Source organism: Tympanuchus pallidicinctus, unplaced genomic scaffold (genome assembly GCF_026119805.1).
Source record: "Tympanuchus pallidicinctus isolate F22 unplaced genomic scaffold, pur_lepc_1.0 scaffold15, whole genome shotgun sequence".
NCBI lineage: Eukaryota > Metazoa > Chordata > Aves > Galliformes > Phasianidae > Tympanuchus > Tympanuchus pallidicinctus.
In genome coordinates this window covers 27025772-27042035 of record NW_026294669.1, presented here as the reverse complement: position 1 = coordinate 27042035, position 16264 = coordinate 27025772, and the positions used below count along the sequence as shown (strand labels likewise).

Genomic DNA, 16264 nt, shown 5'->3' with positions numbered 1-16264 from the left:
TAGCCGCACAGATCTGATTTCGTGGACCAGTGGTTCTTGGACACTAGAAATGATGGTAGAAAAAACTGTGCATATAAAAATTATCTGACACAGGGCAAAATACTGCTATTACAGAATTGTGTTGCTCTCAACCACAGCAAATTGATATATAATTTACATGTAAGAGAAGACTGCAGAGATTCGTTTAAATTTGCAGGTAGTATAACAAGCAATGAGACATCCAGAAATTATACTTTTACTAATTAAAAATTCAGTAAAAGACTCTTTAGTGTCTAAAATAATACAGTTAACAAATAACTACTTGGCAGCTACATCATGTTCTCCCCTTTCGTATAGTGTTAAAACAGAAATAAATTTATCCTCCAATAATTGGAGCTAGTTGAAGTTCCAAGCCTGGTAGGGAGGAAAAGAGATTGCTTTTTAGTCCCACTGCAAGTAGATTAAATTAAAGTTTACTATCATACACAAAAATGAACAACTCCTAGCTTTTAACCAGGGGCACACAAAGGAAAGGACAGTAGGTGTCTGTTCTGCTCCTGTTTTCCTTAACGCTAAGCATTTACTTGTGAACACTCAAACACACTGGTATCAAAATTAAATCATTCACAGGGATTGCCAAGTAATCCAGGTCCAGGTGATTATACACATAGTGAGGTGTAAAAAAGACAACTGTGTAACAGCTGAAAACACCATGTAAGACATTAGGACAGAAAGCAAGTAATACCATAACAAATAACTACACAAATAATTACTCAGGCTAACAATGCCGACGTCCCAGAAAACAACTAGAACAGAAATGACACCACTGTCAACCTTTACTACACAGAACATTTACCAAAACACCACCTTTCCCTCCTTTCCTCCCAAGTTCTCCATCACCTGATGGAGCAAATCCCCAGGAGGATGATAAACACACCCAAATTCCTCACATTAATGCAATATGTCAGAGTGAATGTCTAAGCCATCCGATACTTCTCCTCCATTTTCCATTCCATTCCCTCCAGCAGCATCTCCAAAGCCACTCAGGTTGCAGACTGCTGCTGCAGCCACAAGAAAGGCAGACTGAACCACAACCAGGAGATCATGCTCAAGCTTTATTTTCTCCTTCCGGCAAGGGAAAATGCAGGTGCACCAGCCCAGCAGCAGACATTCAGCACAGCGATAGAGGATGCCTTGATTACAGCCACGCATAGGCAGAAACACTGCTGTACTACTTTCTACCCAACTCTTTTCCTCCAATACAACACAAAAGCTCTGGAAGGTGCTCCATAACCTTCGCAGCTCCCATCAACATGCAAGAAAGAAATGAAACACAAACATCTCCTGAGCACACAAGGGGTGAAATGCTACACCCACCCAAGGGAACAGCACTATGCCCATCAACTTTGGTGGACACAAGCTTCACTGGTTGTGTATCTAAAAGTAAGTCCTGAACAGTAACAATATTTATCATTATTGTCACTGACCACCAAGGTAAACCCAGAAAGGTTTCACATTGGCTATTCAATGAAAGGTTAATTGTATGAAGTAAACCATGTTCAAACAATCTGGTTAACAATTGCAGAGGAGAGACTTCTATTTACCCTACAAGCAAACAAATGTATTTCATGTCAGTGCTGCAGGGCTGCTATCTCTGCCAGCAGAAGATAAATGCATTTCTCATGCTAGCCTGAGCCTGCACATGCTGCACAAACATACTGCGGAATAACAGCACATATGCAGGGAGTTCATAGCAGACCTGGGAAACAGATGGCCCCATACAGCACGCACAGCCCTCCCACAGCTCTGCCCTGCCACACAGCCTTCACCTTCACACAGCAAAGGAGAACAGCAAAGAGTAAGATTATAGAATCTTAAAGTCACTTAAGTTGAAAGGGACCTTTAAAGGTCACCTAGTCCAACTCCCTGATCAACATTCCTTCATACCCCATTCTTGCATACCCCTAAAGCATGCCAGTCCTGCTGGTCTTGCAAATCCCAGCAACCCCTTAAGATGCTAATTACTCAGTGGAGTGATTTAGACCAAGTCCTGCAGTAGTCCAGTACCCAACCTCTCTGGAGCTGGGGTGTGCACCACTGGCATCATGCTTTCTTTTCCTACCTACCCCATGTTTTCTTTTCCTTTTCCTTTCTTTCTATTAACTCAAACTCAATCTCCACCAGCAGGGAGTAAGACAGGCCAACAGTGCATTGGAGATTTGCTCCTGCAGTCACTTAGGCACTTCATTTATCTGGTTGAAAAGAGAAGGTAGAGCACTGCCATGCTGCTGCCATTCAACGATTCGATTCTCAAGATTTGGGGAAGCACTGGCAGGCACAGCCCGGAGGCCTGAGCTGCTGGCCCACAAGGTGCATTTGGGCACATGTCCTATGATTGCTGCTAGGTTCCCAACTGTGCTGATGTTTTCCATATAAAAGCCCCAAGATTGTGAGAGATGCTGCACCAGCCACAACAAGGTCAGTCTTTTCACAGAGTCTACAGGAAGGAAACAGTCAAATCTTAACAACACTGGACATAACACATGGGGATTTAAAGGAGAGAGAAGACACGCACCAGAAATAAATCAGACAGGCCTAAGAAAGGTAAAATTACATAGCTCTAAGGCATCTTGCTAAGCAGCCTAAGAACGAAGGACAAGAATCAGCTGCTGGGTGTAATGCACCACATCCAACCTAAATCTTCCCTCCCTCAACTTAAAACCATTTCCCCTTATCCTGCAGTTATCAAGGGGAAATGGTTTTAAGTTGAGGGAGGGAAGATTTAGGTTGGATGTCAGGGGGAAGTTCTCTACAGAGAGAGTGGTGAAGTGCTAGAACAGGCTGCCCAGAGAGGTTGTGGATGTCCCATCCCTGGAGGTGTTCAAGGTCAGGTTGGATGGGGCCCTGGGCAGCCTGGTCTAGGATTAAATGGGGAGGTTGGTGGCCCTGCCTGTGGCCGGGGGGGTTGGAGATTCACGATCTTTGAGGTCCCTTCCAACCCTGGCCATTCTATGATTCTGTGAATGTTACAATGCCACATCTGCACTCCACTGGGCCTTAAAAAAGCAGTAGCTAAAGACTGTACTTACATACAAAGAAAAACAGAAAAAGGAAAACTTTGTAAAACAGGTTAGAGCAGGCTTTTCTTATTTTGGTACATGAAACTTGACTTCACTTCCTGGGCTATGCTGGAACACGGCTCAGTTCTGGGTGCTCCTTTGGCAGCTGGCAGTTCAGCGGTGGCCAGGTCCTGCTCCTAGGGCCAAGGGAGCAAGGACCTTCAGGCAGCTGCCTGCTCAGAGCCTGCATCTCTTGTGTGCTGCTCTCAGAAAGCCCCACTAGGACATAATGGAAACCACAGCCCTATCGCTACTGCAGCTCTCCAAAAGGATTTTGATGTAGAGCCCACACAGGAGAAATGTGCAGAATAAAGAACGAGTTTGTAAATCATTTCTTAGTTCTGTAAATACTGCACATTTGTCTTAAATATATTATAAACTTTAAAATATATGTTGCTGTCTTATGTTAATAGTGCAGTATTCAGTATACAGTACATCTACGTACTGGACACATTCCTCACATTCAATAACACTCCTTACCTTTTAGAGTCAGGATGTGGTTTTATTGATCTTTTAAGCATGAAACTATGTGGAGCCACACACCAAAATAAAATCTTTTAAATAAAAATTCAACTTCATTTAGAAACTCAACTGCAGCTACAAAAATAGGTGCCGCCTAGCACCAGGACAGAGCTCTTCACATGCATATTTTAGCACCAGATAATTCAAAACCAGACAGAATGCAAAATAGAAGGTACAGACTTTCATGGTCCGGAGACAGAAGGCAACATTCAAAGAGGAATTCTTGACAAGTGGTTTCAACAGGGAAGAAGAAGACACTGTCTCAAAGGTTCAGGATCAAAGATGTACGCCCTGGTGTAGAACTGCTATGCATGTGTACATGCATACACAGAGCATTATTTAGTTAAGAAGAAATTACCCGGATTGGCCACGCCAGGTGCCAGGTCCCTGCTGAGCCATTCCAGCCCAGCTACCTGCACTGGACTCCTCCTTTACAGAAACTCTGAAAGACAGCAGCACTTGACAGTGTGCAAGTCAAGCAAAATCTCAGCTGGCAGAACAAGTAGCATGCAATAATTTCAAAAGACAAGAAGAAAGCAGGAAAAAATATCAAAAAGAAAGAACAGATGAAAATAATTAGAAGACACTTTCAGAGACAGACTGTGGGTGGCTTAAGAAGAAGCAAGACAAAGTTCAGGATGGGAAAATCACAGTCAGCCAAAAGGTCTCAAGTACTCTGATGAGGGGGAGAACATGTCACAGGATCGACAAGCAGAATTCAGTAAGATAACCAGGTTGAAGTGGAACAGGGGCACTGAGGTTTTATTGAAGATGCAAGCTCTGACAACAGTAAGACAGTAACTCTGAGTGGTGCATACTACTTCTGCATGCTCTGGAAAAGTAGGAAGAAAGGAAAAAACATCACTGCTCACTTTTAAATGGTGGGTTAACATGAGCAATCCAACTACAGGCCAGTCATTGGAGACTTGCAATGGGGGCCTCTGAACAGCAGGGAACTGTGGCTATGCGCAGACCTACAGATCTTTGTAACACCAGATGGGACGCTTCTGTTACACTCATGAGGAGAAGCAATGCTGATGCTTTCATATCAGAGGAGCACAGTCGTCCTTAAAAGAAAATATTCAACATTTGAGAAAGGAAATGCTCTAAGCACAGTGTTCGGGTTTCTCCTCCCAAGGGAAGCACAGCAGTGCATCATTGCTGCTCTCATCGTTTCTCCTCTCCTCTTTGGTCCCCTAGACATTCCCATGTGGAACAAACAACTGCAGAGGCTCCATTCAGAATTGATTGGAATGAAAAAGAGATCAGTCCCCTGATGTCAGCATGAACACATCAATACAGCTGCGACATCAAGCCAACCTGCTACAGTAAAAGTAATGCTTACAATGTGGTTTCAGAGCATGGAGTTCGAAGGATAAACTGGCATCAGCAACAGAGAACACCTGCCTTATCCCAAAGCCTTTGTCTGACATAAAACAGCCTGTCCCAGGAACTGAAGGCATATAAATAAATACCATTCCTGGTTGTTACTCTCACAACCTCATCTAACTTGCCCATTTCTTCTCAAGATTTGACTTAATTCAGTTCACCTATAAGCATTTAGACAGTATGCTCCGTGATCATGAGAAACAGATCTGCTGTGTACAGATTTTATCTGCTCTTAACTTTTAGATCTTCACTATTCCTTTCAGCGGGAATTTATTACGAAGGTAAAAAGATAACAAATATATCAAGCTCTTAAAATCCACATAGGCAGCAGAAACTCTGGTACATCTTTTGCAACCAGAAGTCTTCAGCATTCAAATTTCTGAATGAACAATAAGCACTAAAACATATGAACCTACACTACTAGCAAGTCACTAGGAAAGCAAAAAACCATCTACTTCAATGAAGGGTCCTGATGCTAACAGACCCGTGTCACCCACCTGACATTAAAACTTCCACTCACTCATTCTTCTGTTACACCAGTAACAACCAAAATGTTCTAAACAGGCAGCAATTCTAACTGATAGAAAGAACACTTGTCATCAGGAAACATCTCTTAGTTTATCTCTCTCCCTTCCACTCATTCATGCGTCTCGTAACAGGCTGGAAATATTTGTACTGAAATGCAAGAAAGCATCTACAGTGCACCACTTAAAGATTAAACACGATTCTGAATCGAAGAATCAGTATCTTAAAGCCACTGTTACCTTATAACAGGGTAGATTTTGACACTATTACATTCTTGACATATTCACAAGGATATGTCTAGAGTGCACTTACTTTCCCTTAGTTTTACAGCTTTCATTAAACCAGACAATGGCTTATTTTTCTCTCACTGCATGCTGAAACTGGAACTGCCTGCCTTGACAACAGAATCCTCTAAATGAAGAAGCATCCAAAAGCATCTTCACGTATCATTACGCTTGCCACAGCTACATCACAGCTTGATCAGAAAGCCGTATCACAGGACAAAAGCAGCGTGCTTCTCAGGGTCTGCAAGAAAAAGTTACGGAAAGCAAGTGGGGAAGAGAAAGAGTTTTTATATCAGCTTCATACTTTAAAAACAGCAGAAAATCACTCAAGTGCCAGCCCATTCCACCACGCTTCTAGGAAGAACAAGGCAAGCACTTACAGTCCTGTGTTAGCCTCTTTCTGGCTATAGTAGTAAGCAGAAGTCCTGGGCCTTTACAGCGCTGCTGCTGGTATCATGAATACAACATCAGGTTTCATTAAGGCTGCAAAAAGTCTCATTCCATGTGCATATAAGAAAACCAACAGCAGACATCCCTGACATCCCCTCACAGAATTCCTCACGTCCGCCATCCCAGACGCTCACAGAAATAAGGAATAAGACTTTCCAACATGGCGTTCTCACTCTTCCTCCTCTCACACTATCAAAAAGGCTGAAAACCAATTAATAAAAGGAAGTTCCAACATCACTGACGTACAGGGGACCAGGATCTGAAGTAATACCAGTCCTCCAGTTACTCTGAGCCTTTGCTCAGAGTAAAAAAAAAAAAAAAAAAAAAAAAAAGAAAAAAGAAAGTAAAGATATAGGTCATCCACTAGGATATTTGTTTCCATGCTGTTTGTGGTTCTGCTTTTAAATTACCTTAACATCCTCTGGATGCTTATGAATCTGCTGCTCAACAATTTGCTTTGTACACTTCACAATGTCGGCATTACAGTCGCTAATCCCCTGGCTCCTCACTTCCTCCTTTTTAAATGGCATAATGTTTGTCTGTCTTAAGTCCTGGGCTCTCCTTATCCTCCAAAACTCACAAAGTCTTCACAAAGTTTCACTCTACTGTGGCCGTTTTAATTCTTCTTGAGTCTTTTCTGCCTGCATCCATCCATTTGCACACCTTCCATATCACATGGCAAGCAGACCTTTCACACCATTTGTCATTGTCCTCAGCTTACATTTGATACGCCTATGAAATCATTTCCATTTTGCTTAATAAAATAAACAAGAGACACTGAGAGTTTAAGGCCAAAAAGAATGAGGAAAAGCCCTATTTATAAATGTAAGAAATTAAGAGCCACAGATGACATACTATACCCAAAACTATCTGGGAAACCACTGACTGCTGCCACCACCTCCAGCCTCCAGATGCTGTTAGGACAAAAGCAGCCTGGCTTTCCTGCAGCCCAGAATGAAGGGGATGGCAACACCCCACATAGAACTAAGGATTCTTTACCACTGAGCTCCAGAGCACTGCAGATCCTGTGGCTGCATCAAGAAAGGAAAAGGCTCTGCTGAATATAGACCGGGTGGGAGGAAATGGAGGAGAAAGTCCGACCTTTGGATGTCCTCTGTGACACAAGATCGGGTGTGAGAAGTCTGAATTTGGGGAAGTGTTGGGTGCCCACGCAAAGCGGGGCTGCTGAGCAGGCAGGAAGGGCTGCTGGGAGCATCAGTCCACAGTCATAAGATGCATGCTGGAGCTAACGCTGGGAGGGATCAGTTCACTGCTGCTTCTCTGATAGAGAAGGAAAAAATGGTTTTCCAACTTTTAATAATTATTGCCTCTCTCTGTATCAAATGCAGAAGCTGTATGGCTGAGGCAAGGTCTGCTTGCAGGGGAGCAAAGCTTGGTCGAATCACCACGTCCCTCTGCCCCGGGACCTGACAGGGAAACACACCACCCTCTCCTCCCCTCCCCTCCCCTGTCCTTCCTTCTCCACTCCCAGAACCCCACAATTACTTCACCATCAGGAACTGTCAGGGGCATCCCATTACGCATCATAAATGAGGGTGGATATGGGGAAACCATTTGTCTCGGCAGACAGAGAAGGCAAGTAAAACACTTTGCTACTCAAAGCCAGCAATCATTACGCACAAATGTAAAGAGCAGAAAAAATCTTTGACGTTTCCCAGCCATAAAAACGTTTTACCAGTAAAAGCAGCCTTTAACAGGCAGTGTATTTTCAGCCACAGTGAGGCAGAAAGCAGCATAAGATAGTATTCACATTGAGCCAACAATAAAGTAAACCACCAAAATGATGGCCCATGTCACTCCAAAACGCAGAGCCAATTTCACACCTCTAAGCATCCTATACTCAGGAAATGACAAGATTTATTCGGAGTGCAGAGGGGCAAGCAATGTGGAGATGGAATACTTTTCTCTTTGAAGATGTGCTGAACATCTTTCATTTTCTACTTTCGGGGCTACCTCTCAAACTAGGGAAAAAGAAAGGGCAAGAAAAATATCCTATATCAAGTGTAAATGAGAGCAGATGGGTATAACTTGTAATTACTGCCTTGATTCCTAAATTCCCAGACAGCCATGTAGGATTAATCTGTCCAAATCCACAGCTGAAAAACCCCTTTACATCTCCAGTATTCAATACTCCTCTGAGGGCTGGCTTCCAGGCTCTTGATGGAAAGGATGGAAAGTCACAGCACCACAGTGCCATACCAGGACCTACCCAAGTGCTCAGCACAGAGCCTGCTCCCTTCTGCAGCAGCTTTGAGACAAATCCTGGGGAAATGCACCAGGTCTCAGACCAATCAAACATTTCAGCCTGTGGCACTCCAGAGAGCCAGACAGCTCTGTGCAGCGCTTCCTGAGCAAGCAACACAGTTAATTAACTCTGGGTTGATTAATGGTGAGCTCTCACATCAAGAATTTATTCAGTCTGTTATTATATACAAGGTCATAATTGCCAAACAGCCTCAGCTAAATACCATTCCTTGCAGTCTACTCTTTAAGTATCATAATGTAAAATTAATTGGTACTTGTTTGCTAATGAACATGAAATATTTTAAGTCCTGCACCATAAAATACCACTGGTATGCTCTTCTCTAAACACCCAGGAATGAACTGTTTTATTCCTTGGGAAGAGCCTCCTCTCTGAAACTGATGTGGGACGGGGGCTTTCTGAACTCACATATCTGCCATAAGGGCTCTCCTGCAATAATTAGCCAGCAGTTATTCCACTTGCACAGTGCATTAAGACAGATTAGCAAGTGATGCTTTTATGCAAAGGGCACCCACACCAAAATATCCACCCAGAACAATTGTCTGGGGGAAGCTGTTTCCTACACTTCCAAGTGCAACTGAGATTAGCTCACAGCAAATAATGTAACTTTGCCTTGGGGAAGCAGGGATGATCAAAAAGACACTTAAACTCCTTTGTTCCTTCTGGGATCCTTAAGTCCAGGGCTAGCCTCAGTGTAAAGAGCTTGCAGCAAGGACCTGCTCTGAAAGTCCCAACGCTGAGATAAGCTACTGCTAAGGGTCGGAGAAGTCAGAAGCAGCATCATCAACCAGGCTCTGCCGTGGCGGGATAGGAAAGTGGTGAGTGGCAATGAGTGGCAGTGAGCAGCTCCTCTCTGCAGCCTCACCCACCTCCCATCTGCAAGGGGCAGCCCCTTGCTATTTCTAGCCAAAGAAAGCCTCTGCAGCTTCTATTTCTGTGGAAATTACACATATATTTCTTCTGTTTATATTGCTAAGGATGTGCCGCTAATGCAAACCTTTTCTTCAGATGTATGCTTCAAGAAGTGGTTGAGCTGCACAAACTAGGTCTGACTTTTTTAAATTAGTTCAAGGTGGACTTGGCAAAAATATGGCTTTTGTGTCAATGCCACTCATCACACTGCAAACTGCCGGGACCAGCACAGCTCTGAGGGGAACACAACATGCAGGAATGTGCGCAGGAAGGCACGCTCCACCAGGCTCTCCTCCAAGCAAATCACTTACTCTTTTTGTAGAGAGACTTGCTGCACTAGTGAGACATCCACTGTGGCTTAAAACTATCACTGTGCATGTTCAAGGGTCAATTAATGTTATCAGAACACTTTGTTAAAACCAGACAGAAATCTGGACTGCTTTCTCTCCAAGCCTACTGCCTGAAAGCAAACAAATTACAACACAGAGAGCACCAAGAACGAAACAGTCATTATTTCCCAAACCTAACATTGTCACAGAGATTACAGCACCTACAGAGCTGCAGCACAGTTATTCCCCGTGCTGGGTTTTGATGCTGTAATATCCCAGCCAGCAGCGGTGCCGTTCCGTCCAGCAGACTGTGCAGCTCGTTGGGCTCATAGGTAACACACGGAGTGGTTCTGTTACTCCTGCAGGTCAAAGCCTCCCTGGGGAGCACCCTGTGTTGGCCATTGGGCAGACTGCTGTAAAAAGGCACGAGGTAAAACCCCGCTCTGTGCTAGAGGTTTCTGGAGGCAGAAAATACAGAAGCAAAGCTTAAGGAACCAAATTACATCTGCTTGTCTGCTTCCTTAATATTTTTGATCCTACAGAGCCAATTGCAGAACTCTCCAGACCACTGTCAGCAGCCTGCAGGCCTTTGAAGGCCTTCTTGAAAGTGCTGGAGACCACGTGTCTGCACAGCATCAACCAGAAGGAATCACACCAAGGTCTTCAGACAGCTGTCTGCAGAACTCTGCAGAACTCTGCTGGCATTGCAGGAACCAGAGGTGCCTGCCCTGCTGCTTGCTGTCATTCCCAGCTCCATTTCCAGGCAGTTTTGGTACATCTCTGGTCTACATGGCCGCGGGAGTGAATTGTATTTTCTCTGTGGAGGAGGACAAATTTACTTAGCTCTATTTGCCCTCACTGCATTGCAGAATTAATACTTCTCTGGGCAGCGAGGCACAAATCCACTTGTCTTCACAAGAATACTTCTGATAGGAGTATCCTCTTCTACCTAGAAGCTGATTACACGTATACAATACTGACATACAACAAACAAAACACAGCAAGAAGACTACCCAGTTTCAGCCTGATGTGAAACAGACCTTGTGTGAACATGCCCAGGAGCACCACCCTGTCCACCGACAGCAGCTTTCCTGTTTGAGAAGTTACCTCCACTTCTCAGAACCCAGCCAGCCTTAATGTGCACAGCAGGCAATGCAGCCCCGCACTGTGAGGCTGCTTAATCTAAACAAGTGGCACTGCCACACAAAAGGCTGATCTCATTTTTACCACTTGCTCTGCCAGCACACAACGCTAAGCCCATGACACAGGCTTAGCCGCCCACTGCCAACAGCCAGAATAAACCTTTACTTCCCAGGTGACCTAGAAACCATTTCCTTAGAGAGCATTTTCTCTTACGCAGCACCAGTGCCTATTTCACGCACTACAGAGCCAACATCTAAATAGGCTGTTTGCTAACACCATGCTATGAAACTGCATGCCACCATTTGTTTCCCCTCTTGCAACACCGTAAGACTGGCATCAGCCCACGCGGCACAAACAGCACTGGCAGAGCATGCAGAGAGGCAGAGCAGCCCGAGATTCCCCATGGAAAGTAGCACTTGGGGCTGGGTTCTCACTGCCTCTGCTGTGTCCTCAGCCTGAACTTTGCCATGGAAATCATTCAGCTTCACCACCAGTGGGGAGGACAGCCACAGGGCCGCTCACCTATGTACACCACTGAGGTAGAAAGGATGCTTATGGGCTCTGGCACTGTACCCACGTGGCTGCTGAGGCTTTTTGGACATTTTCCTGGAGTCAATGACTAAATAAGTCCCTCTCTTGATTTTAAATTGGAGATAAACATCGAGCGTCTCACTGGCAAGCGCATTAAGGCCGCTGGAAGTACAAAGATAATACAGGGTATTTCAGGCCTTTGTTCTCTCCTTTTCACCCACAGCATGCTAAGCAAGCAAAGAACACAATGAGCAAATCAGTGTTTTGCTGGTACTATCACAGGCTTCAGCCCCTAAATCCTGCTGGCCCACAGCTAGGAAGAGAAGAACGAAAATACAGTGAAGAGCACACATTGCCCACCTGTCTGTTACAAGTAAGGGAAAAACAAACTTCACCCATAGACAGACTGAGCCACAGGTGCTGCCACAATCTCCCCAGAGTCAGCCCAGAGCCAACACAGAGCTCGGTCTGAGGATGGGAAGCCAGGACACAGCCCACAGCTCAGGAAGGCAGCAATGCCTCACATTTACCTTTGTGCTATTAAAAGTCTTTAAGTTACATGGTCTGCTCTTGTTACTCTCTCTCTCCACAGCAAATACTTTGATTACAGAGACACCAGCTACAGGTGTACAACTCAGGAGGCACCACGTGATATTTCTGCTCAAAGTCTTCGCATGGACAAAAAACACTGGAAAAAGCAACAAGTCTTTGAAGTTATAACAGCTGCAACACGAGGGGGGAAAAACAGTCATTAGATGAGGTCACAGAATATGCCAGAAGAGAAGTGGCAATGCCTAAACATTAGATTCTCCGTCATACTGGTTATCTGCAGATTTTTGTGCCAATGAAGTAATCAAGACACAGACCTTGCAGCAATCCTGCAATAGACATCATCCAAGAGCACAAGCGTTTTCTTTTTGTGAGAAACCAATTTATTTATGCAAAAAGCTGCCTGCCCAGCTCAATACACAGCTCCAGTCAGGTGCATCTGTCAGAGCTGCGCACCCACCACTGCTGTACTTCCTTCCTCATAGGGATGCAGCAGCACGCAGCTGCAGGGAGGGTGGGGGCATTATCCAAGCACTTCCTTTAAAATTCAGAAGCAAGCCATAACAAATCATTCCAGCACAGGAACACATGTCCGCACATCAAGCTGGCTCATAACACAAAGCACAAACATCCAGCTCACGTTAGGCTCGGAGCTTCAGTGCTGTGAGGCAAGGCCACGCAAACAGCCTCCATTTCTGGCTGTACAGCTGCAGAAAGGAGCGACTTCTTCCCCTCAAAGCAAAACACACGCCGTCAAAAAGCATGCACCTTCTCAAAACGTCCCAATTACCCAGCCGCAACTAAATGCTGTAATTTGTTGACCAGCTCCTCGCAAACTTTAGTAGTGACCTCAAACCCTTGGATTAAACTGCAAAATAATTTCCCCTTTTTGAAAGTCATTTTGTGATTCTTTGATTCCCACCCATCAGCAGCTGCAGGGCAAAGCAGCAGGCTGCTACACGTCCCAGTGCAGCAGCTAGAACCAGGCTGAGGCCACAGGCAGCAGCTGGGGGAACCGCTTAGCCCGAGCTTTCCAGCTACCAAAACCATCCTGCTGTTCCTAACAGCCCTGCAGGAAGGGATGGGGACTGGCAAGGGAAGCTCTGTGGAGAGGAAAACATGGCCACAAGATGTGTGACATCCTAGCCACACTTGACCTGCACCCAGCTCCATGGGGCAGGGTGCTGGCCCACATGAACACACAGCTCAGCATCACCCAGCAATGCTGACAGCAGGGAAGGAACCACAGGACCCCACAGTCTGATCTGTGGGCTGTGCACAGGTTCACCACCCTGACATTGTATGGCACATCGGGGACATCTTCTGAGATGCTCTCCTTGTCTGAGAGAAATGAAACAGACAGCTGTGCCACTCAAGTGACTCTGAAATAAGTTAAAAGCACCATCATTTGGAAATGTAATCAGCTCCGTTAGGAGACTATTTGTTACTGTTTCCTCATTTCCCTTTTAAGTGTATTCAGATCAAGCCCTACCTTTTCCCAGATGATTTTTACGATTTCTGACATCTGTTTAAAATCATTTTAAACATCTGTTCAGTGCTGTTTCTCTGTGACCATAATAAAATGGATCCCGATGGTCAGCGAGAACTGTCAGACCCAGGAAAGCACCTGGGAAAGGCGGAGAAACAGCCCCTTTGGCTCCACTGCTTTCAGCCACTGAGGACAACAAGCGAACACTGGGGGGACAGAACAAGGTTCTGCAGCTAACAGTGGCCTCGCTGCATGCCTCAACCATCTACCCAGGCTCCATTGCCCCCACCACACTTATAAGGGTAACCTACTATTGTGATGTTTCCTACACGAGAGCCAAAGACACTGAGGTACATGTATAGCTCAGCAGCAGCGAGGTGCATGTAGCCTCTGGCAAGCTCCAGCCAGTGGGACTGTGTGATGTTTTAACCTTTCAGCAGAGCGCTGACAGGAGCACTTGTCAGTGCACTTGCTGTCCACAGCCATCAGTGGAAACTCTGAGGATTAAAGGCACGTTCAGCAGGACATCCTGGCTCTCTCCTGAAAAGCCTGCAAACAATAAATGCGCAAATGGCTCTCGGGAAACAGAGCACCCCGTGTGAGGGCAAGCAATGGAAGACAGGCCATGCCTGAGCTGCCAGCAGCGGGCAGGGAGCTCCAGGGGCAAGGTAGAACCCAGGCTGCTGGAGGAGCAGCCACAGCACTTGGGAGAACGACAGTAAAGGGAGAGGAGACTCATGATGAAGAACATCAGAGCAGTAACTCTGAGAATGCAAAAAATAGACACTTTGAGTGCTTTAAAGCAATTTGCATGCTTGATGTGATCAACACTCACTGCAAAAGTGGTGAAAAAAAAAACAGGTCAAAAAAGTTTTAAGTTTTGGAATACTTCGTGCAGTATTTTCCTGTGACAGCAGAAACATTTAGAACTTGTACAACTGCACGGACACATCATCGTTACAGCATTTCAACCTTTGTGTCAAATAGGTTCAGATTGCTTTCAATTTAACATTCAGCCTTTCAAAAGGACTAGTGAAGGCAGACAGACCTGAAGGAAATTCACGCAGAAATGAACAATGGCAGAGATGCGCTTCGGGTGGTTTAAGGGTTTCTCATGGCACAACAGATGAGCTAGCAGTTGTGCCCACTCGGAAACAAGTAACCTACATGCCCACAGTAAAACATGCAACAATCTGGAATTGAGCTCTCCCACCTGTACAGACAGCAGTGACCATCTCTTTAGAGATTTAAGCACAGTAGTACTTCAGCACCTACCAGCAGCAATAGAGAAGCAATAAGGGAAGTCTGCTTTGTCTGCCCTCAAGCCTGGGTTTGGTTTCTCAGCTGCCTGAAGGCTCTGCATTCTACCAGATGCTATGGATAACATGTAGCAAGGAAGGCAGGGAGGAAACAGGGTACCTGGAGAAATGTGCTTAAGCTTCCCATGTGAGGATCTACAGTCTCCTCCTACACACACCTCTCAGCCCAACCAATACCCTGGTCACACAGCAGCATGCACTGCAGAATCACAGCCAGAGGCAGGGGGGAATGGCTGGTTTCAGCTGGCCTTCTCTAGGCATCACAGACTCACCTATAGCATCTGCACACAGCACAGCCCAGGTCACAGCCACAGAAGCACCCTACATATGGCAACTCTGTGGCAGGGAGCTGCCAACACAGGCGGCTGCGGTTGCCTACATCTGAGCCAAAGGAAATCGCTTCCTGAACTGCCTCAAGCTATCGCTGCACAGCTCACCCTGCGTTCCAGAGCAGGAAGAGCAGAAACAACCCCAGCGAGTCCAAGTGCAGGCAGAGATTGTTACACAGAGCCTCCCAGCACACCTCTCCTCAGCCCAGCTCCACCTGTAAGTACGTGGGCAGCTGCTGCCACTTCACCTCCAACAGCTGCAGCAACTCAGGCAGATTCAGTATGGCACGTGAGCTCCGAGCGTGCAGCAAGGCAGACTGAGCACCCAGCCCTGCTATGAGGGACTACACAGCAGCCTGGAGCATCTCCTACTGCTTTGCTTCCAGGGAAGTGAAAGAGGACCTAGTGAAGAAACTGAGAAAAAACCACACGGGACCCAATAAGAAGCACTCCAACAGAGCAGTTCGTTCTTCTGGCAGGTAACCAGAGATGGGCTACCACCAAGAAAACCCGTCTGCCTGTTGCACGGCCGGGCCAGGAGCCCGCAGGCAGACAGCACAGCCGAGGTGCGGGTGCCGCGCCGGGAGCCCACAGACACTGCTTCGCACAACGCAGCGATGCGCTGCGGACAGAGCCGGGTCACAGGCGCTGCTTTCTCTCCAAGAGCCGCTTCGCCCTTTTTTCCTCTCGCAGCAGCCCCGGGCCGGGCAGTGCCGCTGAGAGCGGCCGCGGGACTCGGCTCGGCTCGGTTACCGGCGGGCACCGCGTTACGCACGGCACGGCGACCAGCAGCCAGCCGAGAACGCGGATAAAGCGGTGCGCACGAACCGAAACACCCACCGACAGCACGCATTAAAAGCTCTTCGCTTTAAGAGACGAGAAATAACTCAGCACCGCTCACAGCCGCCCGCCCACCGCCATTTACCCGACCCGAGCTGCAGCTCCCTCACGGCCCTGACAGGCACGGCTCGGGTCGGCAGCCCGGCGCCGGGCGGGCAGAGCCGCGGGCCGCCCAGAGCCGCCGACCCCTCAGGCGGGCAGCGGCCGAGAGCCGCCCCCCGCGGCCGGGGACGCCCCGGATGAGGCCGTCGCTCTCCCACCCGCTGCCGGC

The 16264-nt window shown here is 46.6% G+C and overlaps 1 protein-coding gene across 9 annotated transcripts in view; it reads right to left on the bottom strand.

The window, feature by feature from the left end:
* Positions 1–16264, bottom strand: part of ANKRD44 (ankyrin repeat domain 44) — a 112147-nt gene that overhangs the window by 95684 nt on the left and 199 nt on the right. The gene's annotated exons all lie outside the window — the stretch shown is intronic.